This window comes from Apodemus sylvaticus, chromosome X (assembly GCF_947179515.1).
Source record: "Apodemus sylvaticus chromosome X, mApoSyl1.1, whole genome shotgun sequence".
NCBI classification, from domain to species: Eukaryota; Metazoa; Chordata; class Mammalia; order Rodentia; family Muridae; genus Apodemus; species Apodemus sylvaticus.
The window spans coordinates 20953234-20975500 of record NC_067495.1 but is presented as its reverse complement, the minus strand read 5'-3'; the positions used below and the strand labels follow the sequence as shown (position 1 = coordinate 20975500).

General features: G+C 37.0%; 1 pseudogene; it reads right to left on the bottom strand.

Moving 5' to 3' along the window:
* Window positions 1-7354: 7354 nt before the first annotated feature.
* Window positions 7355-8029, bottom strand: LOC127675597 (uncharacterized; annotated as a pseudogene).
* Between the last annotated feature and the right edge of the window lie 14238 nt (window positions 8030-22267).

The following is a 22267-nucleotide window of genomic DNA, read 5'->3' as shown; positions in this document are numbered from 1 at the left end:
ATAGGTCTTGTATAGAGCTGTTCCACTGTCTCCTGGGGGAACTCTTTGATCTGGGAACCAGGGCCAAAATATTGGCTTTCACCTTTGCCCTCTTTTCTTTTTTTTTTTTTTTCTTTATATATTCTTTTTTTTTATTCGATATATTTTTTATCTACATTTCAAATGATTTCCCCTTTTCTAGCCCCCCACTCCCTGAAAGTCCCGTTCTTTTCTTTTTTTTTCTTTTCCTTTTCCCCCCTTTTTTGTGAATTAACTGGGTCGATTTTATTCTTTGTAAAAATTGAGGTGTTTTTTTTTGTTTGTTTGTTTGGTTTTTTTACATTTTTTTATTTTCTGCATTCTTTGTTTAAATTCCAAATGATTTCCCCTTTCCCAGTACCCTCTCGCCATAAGTCCCATGAGCCCTCTTCCCTCTGCCCATTCCCCAATCAAATCCCTGCAAATTCTCTGTCCTGGTAATCCCCTACAATACTGGATCAAGCCTTGCCAGAACCAACACCCACTTCTTCCTTCTTTTTGGGAATCATTTCATATGTTGTGTCTTGGGTATTCAGAGTTTCTTGGCAAATATCCACTTATCAATGACTGTATTCCATGTGTACTGTTTTGTGATTGGGTTACCTCACTTAGGATGACATTTTCCAGATCCAACCATTTGCCCAAGAATATCATGAATTCATTGTTGTTAATAGCTGAGTAGTATCCCATTGTGTAAATATACCACATTTTCTGTATCCCTTCCTCCATTTAGGGACATCTGGGTTCTTTCCAGCTTCTGGATATTATAAATAAGGCTGCTATGAATATAGAGGACCATGTGTGCTTATTACATGCCAGGGAATCCTCTGGATATATGCCCAGGATAGGTATAACAGGGTCCTCCAGAAGTGTCATGCCCAGTTTTCTGAGGAACAACCAGACTGATTTCCAGAGTGGTTGTAACAGTTTGCAATCCCACCAGCAGTGAAGGAGTGTTCCTCTTTCTCCACATCCTCACCAACACCTGATGTCTCCTGAGTTTTTAATCTTAGCCATTCTGACTGGTATGAGATGAAAACTCAGGGTTGTTTTGATTTGCATTTCCCTAATGACTAATGATGTTGAACATTTCTTAAGGTGCTTCTCAACTATCTGAATTTCTTCAGGTGAAAATTCTTTGTTTAGCTCTGTACTCCATTTTTAATAGGATTACTTGGCTCTCTGGAGTCTAACTTCTTGAATTTTTTTGAATATATTGGATATTAGGCCTCTGTCAGATGGAGGGTTGGTGATGATCATTTTCCAATTTGTTGGTTGCCATTTTGTCTGCTTGACAGTGTCCTTGCCTTACAGATCCCTAAGTGAGGTAACCCAGTCAAAAAGAACACACATGGAATACAATCACTGATAAGTCCCTGGCATGCAATAAGGACACATGCTCCACTGTGTTCATAGGAACCCTATTTGTACTAGCCAGAAGCTGTAAAGAACCCAGGTGTCCCTCAATGGAGGAATGGATACGGAAAATGTGGTATGTTTACACAATGGAATACTACTCAGCAATTATAAACAATGAATTTATGACATTCTTAGGCAAATGGTTGGGTCTGGCAGTTGAGTTGATGTTATAACCAGCCACGTTGCTGAAGTTGTTTATCAGATGTAAGAGTTCTCTGGTGGTGTTTTTTGGGTCACTTAAGTATTCTATCATATCATCTACAAATAGTGATAGTTTGACTTTCTCCTTTCTAATTTGTATCCCTTTGACTTCCTTATGTTGTCTAATTGCTCTAGCTAGAACTTCAAGTACTATATTGAAAAGATATGAAAAAAGGTGTCAGCCTTGTCTAGTTCCTGATTTTACTGGGATTGCTTCAAATTTCTCATCATTTAGCTTGATGTTGTTTATTGGTTTGCTGTATATTGCTTTTACTATGTTTAGGTATGGGCCCCAAATTCCTGTTCTTCCCAAGACTTTAGCATGAACTTATGTTGAATTTTCTCAAATGCTTTTTTAGTATCTAATGAAATGGCCATGTGGTTTTTTTTCTTTGAGTTTGTTTATGTAGTGGATTGCATTGATGGATTTCAGCATATTAAATCATCCCTGCATTCCTGGGATGAAGCCTACTTGATCATGGTGGATGATCGTTTTGATGTGTTCTTGGATTCAGTTCGCAAGAATTTTATTGAGTATTTTTCATTGATATTCATTACTGAAATTGGTCTGAATTTCTCTTTCTTTGTTGGATCTTTGTATGGTTTTGGTATCAGTGTAATTGTGGATTCATAGAACAAGTTGATTAGTGTTCCTTCTGTTTTTCTATTGTGGAATAGTTTAAAGAATACAGCTGTTAAGTCTTCTTTAAAGATCAAATAGAATTCTGCACTAAAACCATATGGTCCTGTGCTTTTTTTTTTGGTTGTAAGACTTTAAATTACCACATAGTGATCTGATAGGAGGCATGAGATTAGTTTGATCTTCTTATTTCTGTTGAGGTCTGTCTTGTGAACAATTATAGAGTCGATTTTGGAGAAGGTACCATGAGGTGCTGAGAAAAGGGTATATTCTTCTGCTTTAGAATGAAAGGTTACTTATATATGATATGATAGATACACATAGATTACTATGTAGTAAGATTGGTCTACAATAGCAAGAAAAACCACGGAAAGCATACATACACACAGAAGCTGAACAATACTCTAGCCAAAGATACCTTGGTCAAGGAAGAAATAAAGAAGGAAATCAAAGACTTCTTAGAATTTACCAAAAATGAAGGAACACCATACCCAAATTTATAGAACACGATAACATACATATACATATATATGTTACATACATACATACATACATACACACACACACACACACACACACACATATATATATATATGCCAATTGGTCCAAAGCTTCAATTAGTTTCACTGTGTCCCTGTTTAGTTTCTGTTTTCCTGATCAGTCCATTGAGGAAAGTGGAGTGTTGCAGTTATGCACAATTATTGTTTTAGGTGCAATGTGAGCTTTGAGCTTTAGTAAAGATCCTTTTACGAATGAGAGTGCCCTTGCATTTGGAGCATAGATGTTCAGAATTGACAGGTCTTCTTGGGGGATTTTTCCTTTGACCAGCAAGAAGTGTCCTTCCATGTCTCTTTTGATGACTTAAGGTTGAAAGTCAATTTTATCTGTTATTAGAATGGCTGCTCTGGCTTGTTTCCTGAGACCATTTGCTTGTAAAATTGTCTTCTAGCCTTTTCCTCTAAGGTAATGTTTGTCCTTGACACTGAGGTGTGTTTCCTGTATGCAGGAAAATGTAGGGTCCTGTTTCCTTATCCAGTCTGTTAGTCTATGTCTTTTTATTGGGGAATTGAGTCCATTGATGTTAAGAGATATTAAAGAGGAGTGATTATTACTTCCTGTTATTTTTTATGTTATTTTTATGTTTGAGTGGTTATCTTCTTTTGGGTTTGATGAAAGAAGGTTATATTTTGCTTTTTCTATGGTGTAGTTTCCCTCCGTGTATTGACATTTTCCACCTATTATCCTTTGTAGGGCTGAATTTGTGGAAAGATATTGTGTATCTTTGGTTTTTTTCATGGAATATCTTGGTTTCTTCATCTATGATGACTGAGAGTTTTGTTGGGTATAGTAGTCTTGGCTGGCATTTGTCTTCTCTTAGAGTCTGCATGAGATCTGCCCAGGATCTTCTAGCTTTCATAGTCTCTGGTGAGAATTCTTGTGTAATTCTGATAGGTCTTTCTTTATATGTTACTTGGCTTCTTTCTCTTACCGCCTTTAATATTCTTTCTTTGTTTAGTACATTTGGGGTTTTGATTATTATGTGATGGGAGGTATTTCTGTTCTGGTCCAGTGTGTTTGGAGTTCTGTAGGCTTCTTGTATGTTCATGGTCATCTCTCTTTAGGTTAGGGAAGTTTTCTTCCATAATTTTATTGAAGATATTTGCTGGCCCTTTAAGATGTAAATCTTCACTCCCTTCTATACCTATAATCCTTAGGCCTGGCCTTCTCATTGTGTCCTGGATTTCCTGGGTGTTTTGAGTTACAAGCTTTTTGCATTGTGCATTTTCTTTGACTGTATGTTATTTACAGCATCTGAGATTCTTTGTTCTATCTCTTGTATTCTGTTGTTGATATTTGCATCTCTGACCCTTGATTTTTTTCCCAAGGTTTTCTATCTCCAAAGTTGTCTCCCTTTGAGTTTACTTAGTTGTTTCTACTTCTGATTTTAGATCCTGGATGGTTTTCCTCAGTTCCTTCACTTATTTGCTTGTGTTTTTCTGTAATTCTTTAAGAGGTTTTTGTTTCCTCTTTCATGGTTTCTGCCTGTTGACCCAAGTTCTCCTACATTTCTTTAAGTTATCTTTGCATTTCCTCTTTATTGGCTTCTATATGTTGACACATATTCTCTCAAATTTCTTTAAATGTTTTTTATGTTTCCTTTGTAAGGGTTTCTATGTTTTGATTCATGTTCTCCTGTATTTCTTTAAGAGATTTATTTATTTCCTCCTTGTAATTCTCTAATAGCATCATGATATGTGATTTTAAATCCAGATCTTGTTTTTCTGGTTTGTTGGGGTATCCAACACTTGCTGTTGCTGGAGAAATGGGTTCAGATGCTGCCATCATGCCTTGATTTCTGTTAGTAATTTTCCTGTGTTTTCTTTTTGCCATCTGGTTATCTCTGGCGTTAGTTGGTCCTGTTGTCTTTGGCTAGTGCTTGAATCTCCTCTCGTTCCCTTTCTAAGAAGGACCAGAGTATCCATACTTTGTTCTTCCTTCTTCTTGAGCTTCATTTGGTCAGTGAATTGTATCTTGGATACACCTAGCTTCTGGGCTAATATCCACTTATACATGAGTGCATACCATGTGTGTTCTTTTGTAATTGTGTTACTTCACTCAAGATGATTATTTTCTAGTTCCATCCATTTGCCTAAGAGTTTCATAAATTCATTTTTTAATAGCTGAGTAGTATTGCATTGTGTATATGTACCATGTTTTCTGCATCCATTCCTCTGTTGAAGAACATCTGGGTCATTTCCAGCTTCTACCTATTATAAAGGAGACTGCTATGGACATAGAAAATCGTGTGTCCTTATTACATGCTAGAGAATCCTCTGGGTATATGCCCAGGAGTGGTGTAGCAGGTAGTATTATACCAATTTTCTTAGGAACTGCCAAACTGTTTTCCAGAGTGGTTGTGCCAGTTTGCAATTCTACCAGCAGTGGAGGAGTGTTCCTCTTTCTCCACATCCTCACCAGTACCTGCTGACTTCGGAGTGTTTGATATTAGTCATTTTGACTGGTGTGAAGTTTTGATTTGCATTTCCCTGATTGCTAAGGATGAAGAACATTTCTTTAGGTGCTTCTCAGCTATTTGGTATTCCTTAGTTGATAAATCCTTTTTTAGCTCTGTACTCCATGTTTAATAGGGTTACTTGGTTCTCTGGTGTGTGACTTCTTGAATTCTTTGTATATATTGGATATTAGACCTCTGTTGGATGTAGGGTTGGTAAAGATCTTTTCCCAATGTGTGGATTGCAGTTTTATCCTATTGACAATATCCTTTACATTACAAAAACCTTTTTATTGTCTATGGAACCATATCAGCCAACATTTCAAAATAATATATTATTTTCCAGTCAACAGGTTTTATAGGTGGCATGACATATTTAGTTTGAGAGTCATCACATCCACAATGTTGTGATATTTTTAAAATTCCATATACATACATAATACATACATATATATATATATATATATATATATATATATAATATATATACATACATATATATTTAAGAGGATTCTACATTATTGGATATCCTTAATTTTTTTAAGTTTTATTTATTTTTATTTTTTAATTGAATATTATCTTCATTTTTATTGCCATAGTAAAACATTGCCCAATTTCTCCCCTCCCCAAAGACCCTCCAACCCCTCTTCCCCCCTCCATATATATGCCCCTTCACCTGACATGCTCCCACTTCTCCCGCCCTTGGTTTTCCTTTATTGTGGACTCTGTTGAGCCTTTACCTGACCAAGGACCATTCCTCCCACTGATGCCCAACAAGGCCTTCCTCTGCCACAGTTTTGGCTGGAACCATGTGTGCCCCTTGGTTGATGGTTCAGTCCCTTGGAGTCTTGGGGTATCTGGGTGGCTGAAATCATTGTTCTTCCCATGGGGCTGTTAGCCTCTTCAGCTCTTCTGGACCACCCTCCAGCTCCTCCATTGGGGACCCCATGCCCATTCCAATAGTTGGTTGCTAGCATCTGCCTCTGTATTTATAAGTCTCTGGCAGGGCCCCTCTGGAAACAACCATTGCATTCCCCTTTTGCTATACACTTCTTGGTATGAACATGGGCACAGGGGAAAAGTTCTTTAACAGAACACCAATGGCTTATGCTCTAAGAACAAGAATTGACAAATGGGACCTCATAAAACCGCAAAGCTTCTGTATGGCAAAGGACACGATCAATAGGACAAAATAGCAGCCAACAAACTGGGAAAAGATCTTTACTAACCCTGCATTCTATAGAGGACTAATATCCAATGTATACAATGAACTCAAAAAGTTAGTCTCCAGAGATTTAAATAACCCTATTGAAAAATGGGGTACAGAGCTAAACAGGGAATTCTCAACTGAGGAAAATTGAATGGCTCTAAAGCACCTAAAGAAATGTTCAGCATCCTTAGTTATTAGGGAAATGCAAATCAAAAAACACTGAGATTCCACCTTACACCAGTCAGAATGGCTAAGATGAAAAACTCAGAGAACTGCAGATGTTGGAGATGATGTGGGGAAAAAGAAACACTTCCCCATTGTTGGTGGGATTGCAGGCTGGTAAAACCACTCTGGAAATCAGTTTGGTGATTCCTCAGAAAATTAGACATAGTACTACTAGCTGACCCAGCTAAAGCACTCCTGGACATATACCCAGAAGATGCTCCTACATGTTATAAAGATACATGCTGCTTAATGTTTTAAAAAGGCATTTGTTGTCATTTTTACCTGGGGGTCTCCACACAGGAATATGTTTACTTCTTTTTTTAGGTGTCACATGAAATGTTTTTCTTTATTGTTGCAACTTGCGTCTTAGTATTAATTTGTTCACTACTGCTTGTTGACAACCTTATCATAGCCTTCAGATTTGGGGATATAAAAACAATTTAAAGAAAGGAAGGACTTGAGCAATATAGAGGATTAAGAAAGCTTAAACATCCTCTAAGAATCAATTTTTGCTTGATATAGAACAAATTTATTTAGAACAAGTTGAGGACAACATGAGTTTACTGTAGGAATAGGAAATTTCTCAAGGAACATTATCACAAATGTTGCAAATGCAGAAAGCCTTGCTTCAGGCCTCTTCAAGGGCCACTTTGGAAGCATACTTGGTCTTCACAGGACTTTGTAGTTTCAAATAGCTTATCTCAGAGACAAACATGATACCACCAAAGAGTGACATGGTAGATATCAGGAGACCTACTGGTAACACAGCCATTAAATGTTTACTTTGTAATACTTCTTTCTTAACAGGAAAATCAGATGGAAAATCAAGAGTGGTTTGAACATAAAGATCTACCATGTGGTTCCAGGTCACAGAAACAAATGTGAATATGCTACAAGAGATCTTGTTGCAATATATCTGCATCTCCACAAATGGATGTTTCTTGAAGCTGATCTTAATGGCCATGGCACTGAAAACCAGAACCAAGGGCTTCATCAAAATGGCCCATACTATCAGGTTCTGTGCATACATATATTCGGTTGAAATATTCCAAGTTGAATTAATAGTGGTGTACACCAGCATCCTGGTTAGTGTTCCAGAGATGTTAAACTGTTGAGGGCAATATGCTTCCCACAGTCCAAAGTACACAAACTATACAACATTGTTGTCAAATTCCCACAGGTGCCAGAATAAGCTGCTTGCAATGAGTATTTCAAATACAAAAGCTAATAAGCTGCTAAACAGGCCACTCAGCTTGTAGATGAACTCCTTCCCACTGTACAATTTGAAGATGATATAGAACAAGTATAAAGTCAAGGCAGGGACACAAAATAATATTTGAAAACAAAAAGTCACAGTTCAAGGATCACTAAGATCTTACGAACTGTCTCATTTTTACATAGTTACTTATAAGTAGTCTATGAATTAGTGTTTAAAATACTTCAAGTAACAGTATATGAAGCCAGGAAATGCATAAAATGGAAAAATACCATTTGAATAGAACACTGTTCAATTTCCATATGTATTTCAATGTTCCTCTACCTGTTGAGGGCTCTTTTGTGAACAATTATACGATCAACTTTGGAGAAGATACCATAAGGTGCTGAGGAGGAGTTGTATTCTTTGGCTTCAGGATAAAATGTTCTATAAATATCTGTTAGATCCATTTGGTTCATAACTTCTATTAGTTTCACTGTGTCTCTGTTTAGGTTCTGCTTCAATTATTTTTCCATTGCTGAGAGCAAGGTGTTGAAGTCTCACACTATTATTGTGTGGGGTGCAATGTGCACTTTGAGCTTTAGAAAACTTTCTTTTATGAACGTAAGTACCCTTGCATTTGGAGCATATAATTCAGAGTTCATCTTGGAAGATTTTTATCTTTGACCATTATGAAGTGTCCTTCCTTATCTTTTTTGACAACTTTTGATTGAATGTTGATTTTTATCTGTACGAATGGCCACTCCAGAATGTTTTTTGGGAGCATTTGTTTGGAAAATTGTTTTACAATCTTGACTCTGAGGTAGTAACTGTCTTTGTCACTGGGGTGGGTTTCTTGTATGCAACAAAATTTTGGGTCCTGTGTACATATCCAGTCTGTTAGTCTATGACATTTTGTTGGGGAATTGAGTCCATTGATATTAAGAGATGTTAAAGAAAAGTTATTGTTACTTCCTGCTATTTTTGTTGTTAATAGTGAAATTATATTTGTATGGCTAACTTCTTTTGGATTTGTTGAAACATTACCATCATGCTTTTTCTCTGGTTTACGTTCCCTCCTTATACTGATATTTTCCACCAATTATCCTTTGTAGAGCTGGGTTTATAGAAAGATATTGTGTTAACTTAATTTTGTCGTGGAATGTCTTGTTTTCTCCAACTATAGTAATTGAAAGTTTTGCTGGGTATAGTAGCCTAGATGGACATTTATGTTCTCTTAGGGTCTGTATGACATCTGCCTAGAATCTTCTAGCTTTCATAGTTTCTGGTGAGAAGTCTGGTATAATTTTGATAGCTCTACCTTTCTATGGTACTTGAACTTTTCCCTTACTGATTTCAATATTCTTTCTTTGTTCAGTGCATTTGGTATTTTGATTATTATGTGACAGGAAAAATTTCTGTTCTGGTCCAGTCTCTTTGGAGATCTGTAGGCTTCTTTTATGTTCATGGGCATCTCTTTCTTTAGATTTGGGAGGTTTCCTTCTATAATTTTGCTGAAAATTTTTACTGACCCTTTAAGTTGGAAATTTTCACTCTCTTCTATTCCTATAATCCTTAGGTTTGGTCTTCTCATTGTATCCTTTATTTCCTGGATGTTTTGGGTTACAAGCTTTTTGCATTTTGCCTTTTCTTTGACTGTTGAGTCTATACACATGGAAGTTGAACAATGCTCTACTTAATGATAACTTTGTCAAGGAAAAAATAAAGAAATAAAGACTTTTTAGAATTTAATGAAAACGAAGGCACTCCATCTTTGCTCATTTGTCCAAGCAGACAGGTCAGCCAGGTACTCAGGGAACACCAGAGTGAAAGATTGCTCAGGACACAGCCAACCAGAGCTCCACCTGCACCTAGGAGCTGGGCACCCCACAGTCATCTGGGCACCTATCCTGCCAGGGAACATCTGAAATGCAGGGAGTCCCGTGTTCAGAGATGAGGCTGCCACCATCTTTGTTCCTGTGACCAAGCAGACAGGTCAGCCAGATACGAAGAGAATGCCAGAATGAAAGATCTCTTGGGACAGTGGCTGTGAGGGCTCCACATGAAACCAGAAGTTGGGCAGCCCCAGAGCCATCTGGGCACCTATCCTGCCAGGGAACATCTGACTTGCAGGGAGTCCCGCTGTTAGAGGGAGTCCTGCGTTCAGAGCTTGGGGCCATCCTTTGCCACAGCACACCATCTCCAAGTGGAGCAAGAAGCTAGCTATCCACCCAGTGGAGCAAAGCAGGCAGTCAGCACAGATGAGACCTGCCCTGCAGCTCAAGGAATCCCATCCTGAACCCTCTGGCAGAATCCCTCCAGTATCCTTTTCTGGCATGGGACCACCCTGTGCCACCATGTACCATATCCACACGACACAAGGAGGTAGCTAACCACTCAGGAGTGCAGAGAGGCCAGGCAGTATAGAAGGACCACCTCTGATGCTCAGATGAAACAGGCAGAAACCCTGAGGACACAAGAGCCTAGAAACAGCCTGGGTTGGGAGCCTTCTGATTACTACCTGCACCCAGAATAGATCGGGGCTACATACCCAAATACAATTACAAGAGAGCAGGTCTCACAGAAGTACTTATATACCGGTATACACAGAGAGAATGGGTCTCCCAGGAGCAAAGAGAAGCCACAGTCAGAAACAGCAACACCATCTAACACCAGAGACAACCAGATGACAAAAGGCAAACACAAGAACATTAACAACAGAAACCAAGGCAACATGGCTCCATCTGAACCACATTCTCCAACAACAGCAAGGCTTGGATACACCAACACACACAAAAAAGCAAAGCCTGGACTTAAAATTACATGGCATGATGCTGTTAGAGGACTTCAAGAAGAACATAAATAACTCCCTTAAAGAAATACAGGAGAATATTAATCAAAAAGAAGAAGCCCTTAAAAAGGAGACAAAAAAAATGCTTAAAGAAATACAGGACAACATGGGAATCAGGCAGAAGGCCTGAAAGAGGAAACACAAAAATCCCTTAGACAATTACAGGAAAAGGTAAACAAACTAGTGAAGGAACTGAACAAAAACACCAAGGATCTAAAAACAGAAGTAGAAACAACTAAGAAATCACAAAGGGAGACAACCTTGAAGATAGAAAACCTTGGAAAGAAATCAGGAGTTAGAGATGCAAACATCAACAACAGAATACAAGAAATGGAAGAAAGAACTTCAGGTGCTGAAGATACCATAGAAAACATTGACTCAATAGTCAAAGAAACTGTAAAATACAAAAGCTTGTAATCCAAAATATCCAGGAAATCCAGGAGACAATGAAAAGGCTTATAGGTATAGAAGAGAATGAAGATTTACAAATTAAAGGGCAAGTAAATATCTTCAACAAAATTATAGAAGAAACCTTCCCTGACCTAAAAAGAGAAATGCCCACAAACATACAAGAAGACTACAGAACTCCAGACTGGACCAGAAATACCTCCTGTCACATAATAATCAAACCCCAAATATACTAAACAAAGAAAGAATATTAAAGGCATAAAGAGAAAAAGGCCAAGTAACATATAAAGGAAGACCAATCAGAATTACACCAGATTTCTCATGAGAGACCATGAAAGCTAGAAGATCCTGTGCAGATCCCAAGTAGAATCTAAGAGAACACAAATGCCAGCCAATACTACTATACCCAACAAAACTCTCAATCACCATAGATGGAGAAACCAAGATAATCCATGATAAAGCCAAATTTACACAATATCTTTCCACACACCCAGCCTTACAAAGGATAATAGGTGGAAAACACAAAAAACAAGGAGGGAAACTACACCCTGGAATAAGCAAGATAGTAACCTTCTTTCAACAAACCCAAAAGATGATAACAAATAAAATATAAAAAATATCAAAAATGACAGAAAATACTAATCACTATTCCTTAATATCTCTTAATATCAATGCACTCAATTCCCCAATAAAAAGACATAGACTAACAGACTGGATACATAAACAGGACCCTACATTTTGCTGCACTAGGAAGCACACCTCAGTGTCAAAAACAAACACTACCTTAGAGTAAAAGGATGGAAGACAATTTTACAAGCCAATGGTCTCAGGAAACAAGCCAGAGTAGCCATTCTAATATAAGATAAAATTGACTTTCAACCTTAAGTCATCAAAAGAGACATGGAAGGGCAAAGGAAAAATACACCAAGAACAACTTTCAATTCTGGGCATCTATGTTCCAAATGCAAGGGCACCCTCATTCGTAAAAGTAACTTTACTAAAGCTCAAAGCTTTAGTAAACTAACACAATAATTGTGGGTGACTTCAACACTCCACTCTCCTCAATGGAATGATCAGGAAAAAAGAAACTAAACAGGGACACAGTGAAACTAATTGAAGCTTTGAACCAACTGGATTATATATATATATAACATTTCATCCTAAAGCAAAAGAATATACCTTTTTCTCAGCACCTCATGGTACCTTCACCAAAATCGACCATATGATTGGTCATAAGGCAGACTTCAACAAATATAAGAAGATCGAACTAATCCTATGCCTCCTATCAGATCACTATGGAGTAAGAGTGGTCTTCAATAGCAACAAAAACAACAGAAAACCCACATACACATGGAAACTGAATAATACTCTACTCCTTGATTAATACCTCCATTAATACCTTGGTCAAGGACGAAATAAAGAAAGAAATCAAAGAATTTTTAGAATTTAATGAAAATGAAGACACAACATTCCCAAATCTATGGGACACAATGAAAGCAGTGCTAAGAGGAAAACTTATAGCCCTAAATGCCTTCAAAAAGAAAATGGAGAGAGCATACACTAGCAGCTTAACAGCACACCTGAAAGCCCTGGAACAAAAAGAATCTAATTCACCCAGGAGAAGTAGAAGACAGAAAATCATCAAACTCAGGGCTGAAATCAATCAAGTAGAAACAAAGAACCATACAAAGAATCAAAAAAATCAGGTGCTGATTCTTTGAGAAAATCAACAAGATAAATAAACCCTTAGCCAGAATAACCGAAGGGTACAGAGACAGATCCAAATTAACAAAATTAGAAATAAAAAGGGAGATATAACAACAGAAACTGAGGAAATTCAAAACATAATCAGATCCTACTACAAAAACCTATATGCAACACAACTGGAGAATCTGGAGGAAATGGACAATTTCCTAGACAGATACCAAATACCAAAATTATTTCAGAATCAATTACATCATTTAAACAGTCCCATAAACCCTAATGAAATTAAAGGGGTCATAGAAAGTCACCCAACCAAAAAAAGCACAGGACCAGATGGTTTTAGTACATAATTCTATCATACCTTCAAAGAAGGCCAAACACCAATACTCTTCAATTATTCCACAAAATAGAAACAGAATGAACTCTACCCAACTAGTTCTATGAAGCTACAATTACGCTGATACCAAAACCACACAAAGGTCCGACAAAGAAAGAGAACTTTGGGCCAATTTCCCTAATGAATATCGATGGAAAAATACTCAGGCAAATTCTTGCCAACCGAATCCAAGGACACATCAAAATGAACATCCACCATGATCAAGTAGGCTTCATGCCAGGGATGAAGCGATGGATCAATATATGGAAATCCATCAATGCAATCCACCACATAAAGAAACTCAAAGAAAAAGACCACATAATCATTTCAATAGATGCTGAAAAAAACATTTGAGAAAATTCAGCATCCTTTCATGCCAAAAATTTTGGAAAGAAAAGGAATTCAAGGCCCATACCAAAACACAGTTAAAGCAATATACAGCAAACTGGTAGCCAAAATCAAATTAAATGGAGAGAAACATGAAGCTATCCCACTAAAATAAGGGACTAGACAAAGCTGCCCTTACTCTCCATATCTTTTCAATATAGTACTTGAAGTTTTAGCTGGAGAAATTAGAAAACATGAGGTCAAAGTAATACAAATTGGAAAGGAAGAAGTCAGAGTATCACTATGTGCAGATGATATGATAGTATACTTAAGTAACCCAAAAAACTCCAACAGAGAACTCCTACAGCTGATAAACAACTTCAGCAAAGTGGCAGGTTACAAAATCAACTCAAGCAAATCAGTAGCATTTCTATACTCAAAGGATAAGCATTCTGAGAAAGAAGTTAGGGAAATGACACCCTTCACAATAGACACAAACAATATAAAGTATTTGGTGTGACTCTAACCAAACAAATACAACATCTGTATGAGAAGAACTTCAGGTCTCTGAAGAAGGAAATCGAAGAAGACCTCAGAAAATGGAAAATTCTTACATGCTTGTGGATTGGCAGAATTAATATAGTTAAAATGTCCATCTTGCCAAAAGAAATCTACAGATTCAATGTAATCCCCATCAAAATCCCAACTCAGTTCTTCATAGAGTTAGAAAGAGTAATTCTCAAATTTATCTGGAATAACAAAAAACCCAGGGTAGCTAAAACTATTCTTAACAATAAAAGAACTTCCGGGGGAGTCAGTATCCCAGTCCTCATGCAATGCTACAGAGCAATAGTGTTAAAAACTGCATGGTATTGGTACAGTGACAGACAAGTGGACCAATGGAATAGGATTGAAGACCCAGAAATGAACCCACACACCTATGGTCACTTGATCTTCGACAAATGAGCAGAAAACATCCATTGTTAGAAAGATAGCATTTTCAACAAATGGTGCTGGTTCAATTGGAGGTCAGCATGCAGACAATGAGAATTGACCCATTTTTATTTCTTTGTACTAAGCTCAACTCCAAGTGGCTCAAGGACCTCCACATACAACCTGACACACTGAAACTTATAGAAAAGAAACTGGGGACGACCCTTGAGGACATGGACACAGGGGAAAAGTTCCTGAATAGAACACCAATAGCTTATTCTCTAAGATCAAGAATTGACAAATGAGACCTCATACAATTGCAAAGTTTCTGTAAGGCAAAGACAGTGTCAAAAGGACAAAACAGCAACCAACAAATTGGGGAAAGATCTTCACCAATTCTACATCCAACAGAGGGCTAAAATCCAATATATACAAAGAATGTAAGAAGTTAGACCTCAGAGAACCAAATAAACCTATTTATAATAGCCAGAAGCTGGAAATAACCTAGGTGTCCCTCAATGGAGAAATGGATACAAAAAACATGGTATATATACACAATGGAGTACTACTCAGCCATTAGAAACAATGAATTAATGAAATTCTTAAACAAATGGATGGAGCTGGAGAACATCATACTAAGTGAGGTAACCCAGTCTCAAAACATCAATCATGGTATGCACCCACTGATGAGTGGCTATTAGCCTAGAAACTTGGAACACCCAAATCATAAACCACATATAAAATGATGTCCAAGAAGAAAGGAGGAGTGGCCCCTGGTTCTGGAAAGGCTCAGTTCAGCACTTTAGGTCAGTACCAGAACCGGGAAGTGCAAAGGGGAGGAATGGGGAAAATGGGGAGGGAGAGGGCTTATGGGACTTTCGGGGAGAGGGGAGCCAGAAAAGGGGAAATCATTTGAAATGTAAATAAAATATGTAGAATAAAAAAAAATGGGGTACAGAGATAAACAAAGAATTTTCACCTGAAGAAATTCAGATGGCTGAGAAGCACCTTAAGAAATGTTCAACATCATTAGTCATTAGAGAAATGCAAATCAAAACAACCCTGAGATTTCACCTCCCACCAGTCAGAATGGCTAAGGTTAAAAGGTCAAGAGATAGCAGGTGTTGGCAAGGATGAGGAGAAAGAGGAACACACCTTCATTTCTGGTGGGATTGTAAGATTGTACAACCAATCTGGAAATCAGTCTGGTGGTTCCTCAGAAAACTGGGCATGACACTTCCCAAGGACCCTCCTATACTACTTCTGGACATATACACAGAGGATTCCCCAGCATGCAAAAAGGACACATGTTCTACTATGTTCATAGCATCTCTATTTATAATAGCCAGAAGCTGGAAAGAACCCAGATGTCCCTCAATGGAGAAATGGATACAGAAAATGTGGTATATTTACACAATGGAATACTACTCATCAATTAAAAACAATGAATTCATGAAATTTTTAGGCAAATGGTTGGAACTGGAAAATATCATCCTAAGTGAGGTAACCCAATCACAAAAGAATACACATGGAATCCAATCACTGATAAGTGGATATTAATTAGCCCAGAAGCTTTTAATACTCAAAAGACAGTTAACATGTCAAATAATTCCCATGAAGAAGGAAGGAAAGGTCCATCTTCCGGGAAAGGCTTGATCTAGCATTGTAGGGGAGTACCAGGACAGAGAAATGGGAGGGGTGTTTGGGGTATGGGTAGAGAGAAGAGGGCTTATGGGACATATAGGGAGGGGGGAACCTGGAAAGGGGAAATGATTTGGAATGTAAATAAATCATTTGTATGTAAACAGCACCCAAGAGTAGGGCAGCATATCAGCAATCTGTGCCAGGATAAACCCCATCATCCAGTGGTGTGGAAATAGTCGTACAGGCCCACACAAAGTTCAAGCACCAGCCAGTGACAGCAGGACCAACTAGCACCAGAGATAACCAGATGGCAAAAGGCAAATGCAGGAATGTTACTAACAGAAATCAAGGCAATATGGCAGCATCAGAACCCAATTCTCCAACAACAGCTAGTTCTGGATATCCCCAACACACCAGAAAAACAAGATTTGGATTTAAAATCACTGGTCATGGTGCTATTAGAAGAACACAAAAAGGACATAAATAAATCTCTTAAAGAAATACAGGGAAACATGAATAAGTTAGAAGCCCTTACAATGGAAACACAAAAATCACTTAAAGAAATTCAGGAGAATATGGGTCAACAGATAGAAGCCAATAAAGAGGAAATGCAAAATTCACTTAAAGAAATGAAGGAGAAATTGAGTCAACAGGCAGAAATCATGAAAGAGGAAACACAAAAATCTCTTAAAGAATTGCAGGAAAACACAAACGAACAAGGAACTGAGCAAAACCATTCATGATCTAAAAACAGAAGTAGAAACAACTATGAAATCACAAAGAGAGACAACTTTGGAGATGGAAAACCTTGAGAAGAAATCAGGGGCCATAGATGTGAATATCAACAACAGAATACAAGAGATAGAAGAATCTCAGATGCCAAAGATATGATAGAATCCATTGACTCAACAGTCAAAGAAAATGCAAAAAGCAAAAAGCTTGTAACCCAAGACATCCTGAAAAATATTTCTGACAAAATTGAAGAAATATATAGAAAAACATGTTAAAATTGAAGATTATCATGGAAATTATACAGTTAAAATGGTAGGCATAAAAATAATTCTAAGTTGATTGAAAGTGGAATTATAAACATTTTTAAGTAAAATTGAAGATTTACATGAAAAATATTTCTCATAAAATTCAAGAAAATATATAGACAAACACATTAAAATTGACTATTTCATGGAAAATATACAGATAACGTGGTAGATATAAAAAACCTTTCTAAATTAATTTAAGGTGGAATTAAAAGCATTTTGTGTTAAAATCAGAGATTTACATGGAAAACATTTCTGATAAAAAGAAGAAATATATAGGAAAACATGTTAAAATTAAAGATTATCATGAAAAATAATGTAGATAAAATGGTACAATTAAAAACCATTACTAAATCAATTGAAAGGTGAATTACAAACATTTTTTGATAAAATTGACGATTTACATGAAAAATATTTCTTCATCTATATCTTTTTATTGGGGAATTGAAGACTTTCTGAGAAAGTCTGGCCACATGGACAAAAGTGAAAGTAAGTAAGTGATTGTTAGCCTGATAATTTCTTTGTGCCAAAAATCATGGGGCAAGATACAAGTCAGGATGAATGTACATGAGACAGTTAAAGGAAACTCTTCAGATGTGAGGAGTAAAGGTTAAAATTAAGGATTTAAGAATTTTTTTTATTTTGTTAAGGAAACATGTCCTTGATTACCCGATGAAGGTACAATTAATCCAAAACTTTGGGAGCAAGTAAGAGACACTTTTCAAGATTATTATAGAATTATGGGACCTGATAAAATCCCTGTAACAGCTATTGGAGTCTAATTAATCACTTTTTTTAAAAATCCATCTGTTTCAGTCTAGGCAGCTGTAGCAAAGGGTCAGAAATTATCACAGAAAAAAAGTCCATTTCTGACTCAAAAAAAAAAAGACTTAGATTTGATTAGTTTAGATAGTGAAGTTGAGGCTGTCACGAAGAGCCAGTCTAAGTCTGCAGAATCAAAAAGGGAAGTTGAGAAAAAGAAATCAAAACAAAATAGTTCCCCTCATTTAAAAGAACTGGAGGTTAGTCTTAAGAGCTCACAACCTTCAAAGGCTGGAAACAAAGATAATGTTGAAAGGCATGTTGGCACCAGGCAAGGCAAGCAGAAGGTTTCTAACATTAATAAGAAAAAGAAGACAGTTGCTTGAGGCCATTAGGGACTCTGAAACTTCAGAAGAAAGTGACTGAGACCCAGAAAATGCACAGGAGTTAGAAGAGGCTTTCAGATATCATAATGAAACTGACCTCCTTTTAATTGGCCACCTCCTTATAGCCCTCATGGGCCAGTAGTAGGAGCTGTAGATTTTCATAAGGAACTCCATCAACAAAATCAGCAGCTCCATATGCATATCCAATTAGAAAAGGAGAGCCAGGCATTACTTAAAGAATTATATGTTATTCACAAAGGTAATGCTGCTAGCAAGGAACCAGAACAGATGGGTGCCACTCACACTGCTAAGAATAGACATCAGAATCAGCTAGTCTTCCCTGTTATGGGGACTATACAGTCAGATGGCACAGTGGTCTGAAAGGTTCATGGATTCAGTTTTAAATTCATAAGGGAATTAAAACTGCAGTCTCTCAATATAGTCCCAATGCTCCTTTTACTATGGCCCTTTTAGAGAGTAGCACAGCTTAATGGCTCACACATCAAGATTGGCATACTTTGGTTAAGGCTGTCTTGAGTGGGAGTGATTTTCTTCTTTGAAAGTCAGAATATTATGATGTATGTAAGCAAACAGTTTAACAGCCTTTGGCACTTTAAAGGAGGGAGTTTTTGGTCTTATCTTAGGTAGAAGTAGCTCCACCATGAAGGAATTTCAGGTGTTTCCTGGAGTCATTGACCAAGACTATAAAGGGGAAATTAAAATTATGGCCACTGCTACTAAAGACATAATAACTATTAATGCTGGTCATCAGGTTGCACAGTAATTATTGGTGCTATTACTACCCTCAGAATATAAACTTGAGGATGTGGAGGATTTGGATCCTCAAATATTTATTGGGTTACTCACATTGTATTGGAAAAGCCTCTATTAAATATCAGGATAAATGGAAAAAAGATTTTCTGGGCTCATTGACACTGGAGCTGATGGTATAGTAAAAATGACCCTCCTCTTGGTCGTTAACACTATTACACATCTTAAAGGTATTGGTCAGAGTCAAAATCCTCATCAGAGTGCAGAGTTATTTGTATGCAGAGATGCTGATAGAAATCAGGAATCCTTTCAACCATATGTGCTAGATGGAGTGACCATTAATCTTTGGGGACAAGATCTATTATCTCAACAGTGTATTATTATGAAAAGTCCCAAAGATGTAGTTACAGCTCAAAAGCTTAAAACAGTATTTGTTCCTGGAAAAGGACTTGGCAAGGACCAGAAAAGGATTACTGAGCCTATTTTTCCCTCAGGTCAAATTGACACCAAAGGACTTGGACATTCATTCTAGGAGCTGCTGATATCCTGTAATCCATGCTGATCATATAACTTGGGAAAGTAACAATGCAGTGTAGACTGATCAGTAGCTCCTAACTAAAGAAAAACTAGAAGCTGCTCATATGCTAGTACAGGAACAATTGGTAGCTGGTCACCTTGAAGTCAATAACTCCTGCTAGAATACACCAAATTTTCTCATTAAGAAAGGTCTGGTAAATGGAGATTGCTTCAGGATCTTTGAGCTATGAATAGCACCATGGGTTTCATGGGTTCTTTGCAGCTGGGTTTACCCCTACCTGTTGCAGTTCCTTAAAATGTTCACAAAATTATTATAGATTTAAAAGATTGCTTCTTTATAATTCCTCTTGCTGAAGAGGATAAGAAGAGATTTGTATTCTCTTTACCTGCTATAAATTTTAAAGAACCTATGCATAGATTTCAATGGAAAGTATTGCCTCACGCGATAGCTAACAGTCCTACCCTCTATCAAAAATTTGTTGCTGCTGCTATTCAGTCAGTTCGTGAAAAATGTATAGATGCATATATAATTCATCATATGGATGCCATATTACTAGCTCATCTTAATTATGATGATTTACAAACATGTTTTAAGGACCTGAAATTTCATTTAGCTGAATTTGGGTTAGTAGTTGCTCAAGAAAAAATTCAATTACAATATCCCTATTCATACTGAGGTTTTCAGCTTTTTCCTCAAGATACATGTTCTCTTAAAATTAAGACTAGAAGTGAGCATTTATATATTCTAAATGACGTTCAAAAATTGTTAGGGAACATTAATTGGTTGAGACCTTACTTAAAATTATTGACAGGAGAGCTACAGTCTTTATTTGACATTTTAGAAGGTGATTCTGATCCTTTATCTGTTAGAACCCTGACCATAGAAGCTAAGCAGGCTTTAGAGTTAGTAAACCAAGCTATTCAAAATCAAGTCTAATATACCAATTATGACCTTCCAATCATATTAATTATTTGCAATACATAATTCTTACTCACAGGACTCTTATGGTATGAAGGACCTTTGCTATGGCTTCATTTACCTTTCTCACCTAAGAGAGTCATTTATCCCTATTATTTATCAGTTGCTGACCTTATTATTATAGGTAGAACTGAGAGGATAAAATGATTTGGCAAAGAACCAGCAAAAATCATTGTACACCTTAATAAATAACAAGTACAATGACTTATAGTTAATGATCAGCAATGGTTGTTATCTTGTATCAGTTTTAATGGTGATATTGATAAATATTACCCTCCAGACAAATTACTTAAATGTACTAATGAGCATTACTTTTTATTTCCTCTTATCACTTCTTTTTCTCCTTTGATAAATGCTTTAACAATATTTACTAATGGCTCTGCTGATGGCAAGGATGTATTTCATTATGAAGATAATAGTGTTATTTTAGATGTTCATACATCTTCTGCTCAAATAACTGAGCTCTTTGTGGTATTTAAGCAGTTTGCTGATACCACTGTTAATGTCTATTCTGATTCTAATTATGTAGTTCATTCTGTTGCCTTTTTGGAGACTTTAGGCAATTTTAAGTCTGATAATTCAGCTGCTCCTATAATTTTGCAGTGTGTGGATGCTATTAGAGCACGTACCAAAAGTTTTCCTTGGGACATCATAGAGCCCACACTATTCTCCCAGGTTCCTTATCTCTTGGCAATGCCAAAGCTGATGCTTCCACTAGAAATGCTTTCCTTGCCAAATTACAGGAAGCTCGAGAGGCTCATAAATTACATCATTTAAATTCTAGAGCATTATGGCTTCAATTCAGGCTAACTCAAGATCAGAGTGGTCAAATTGTTAAACAATACACAAATTGTGCAAAATTGCTACTTGTCCCTCATTTGAGAGTTAACCCTCAAGGACAGACATACTATGCTTTATGGCAAATGGATGTTACTAATATTCCTGAATTTAGACAATTAAAATTTCTTCATGTCTGTGTAGATAATTTTAGTGGATTTGTTTTAGGCTCCCTATATACAGGAGAGGCAGTGAATAATGTCATTGCATATCTCTTAAATTGTTTTTCCATAATAGGTCTACCTTCTTGTATTAAGATTGATAATGTACCTGCTTATTGCTCTCATAGTTTAAAGAGCTTTTGTACTAAATTACAGATTACTTTAAAAACAAGCATACCTTATAACCCACAAGGCCAAGGTATTGTGGAAAGAGTCAATGCCATTCTAAAGCATCCTTTTATTAAATTAAAACATGGAAATGATACCCCTAAAGAAGACCTCAAAACATACTTCATCATTCTCTTTTCATTTTAATTTTTTTAAATATGGACAAGGATCTGCAGCTGATTGTTTTGGCATGCAGATTCCAAATCGACTTATGCAAGGGTCATGTGGAAGGACCCATTGTCTGGATTTTGGAATGGACCCTCCCCTGTCTTCATATAGAGTGGAGAATCTGCTTGAACTTTTGATAACCAAGTTAACTCTGCAAGATGGCCACCTGAAAGATTGGTGAAACAAATTAATGATTGATCCAGGGCTGAGTCCCTGAGGAAATATCTTTTATGAGTTTCAAATGAAGAGCATCATGCTGATGGTCACGATCCAGATGGTTGTGGAGGCTGCCCACAT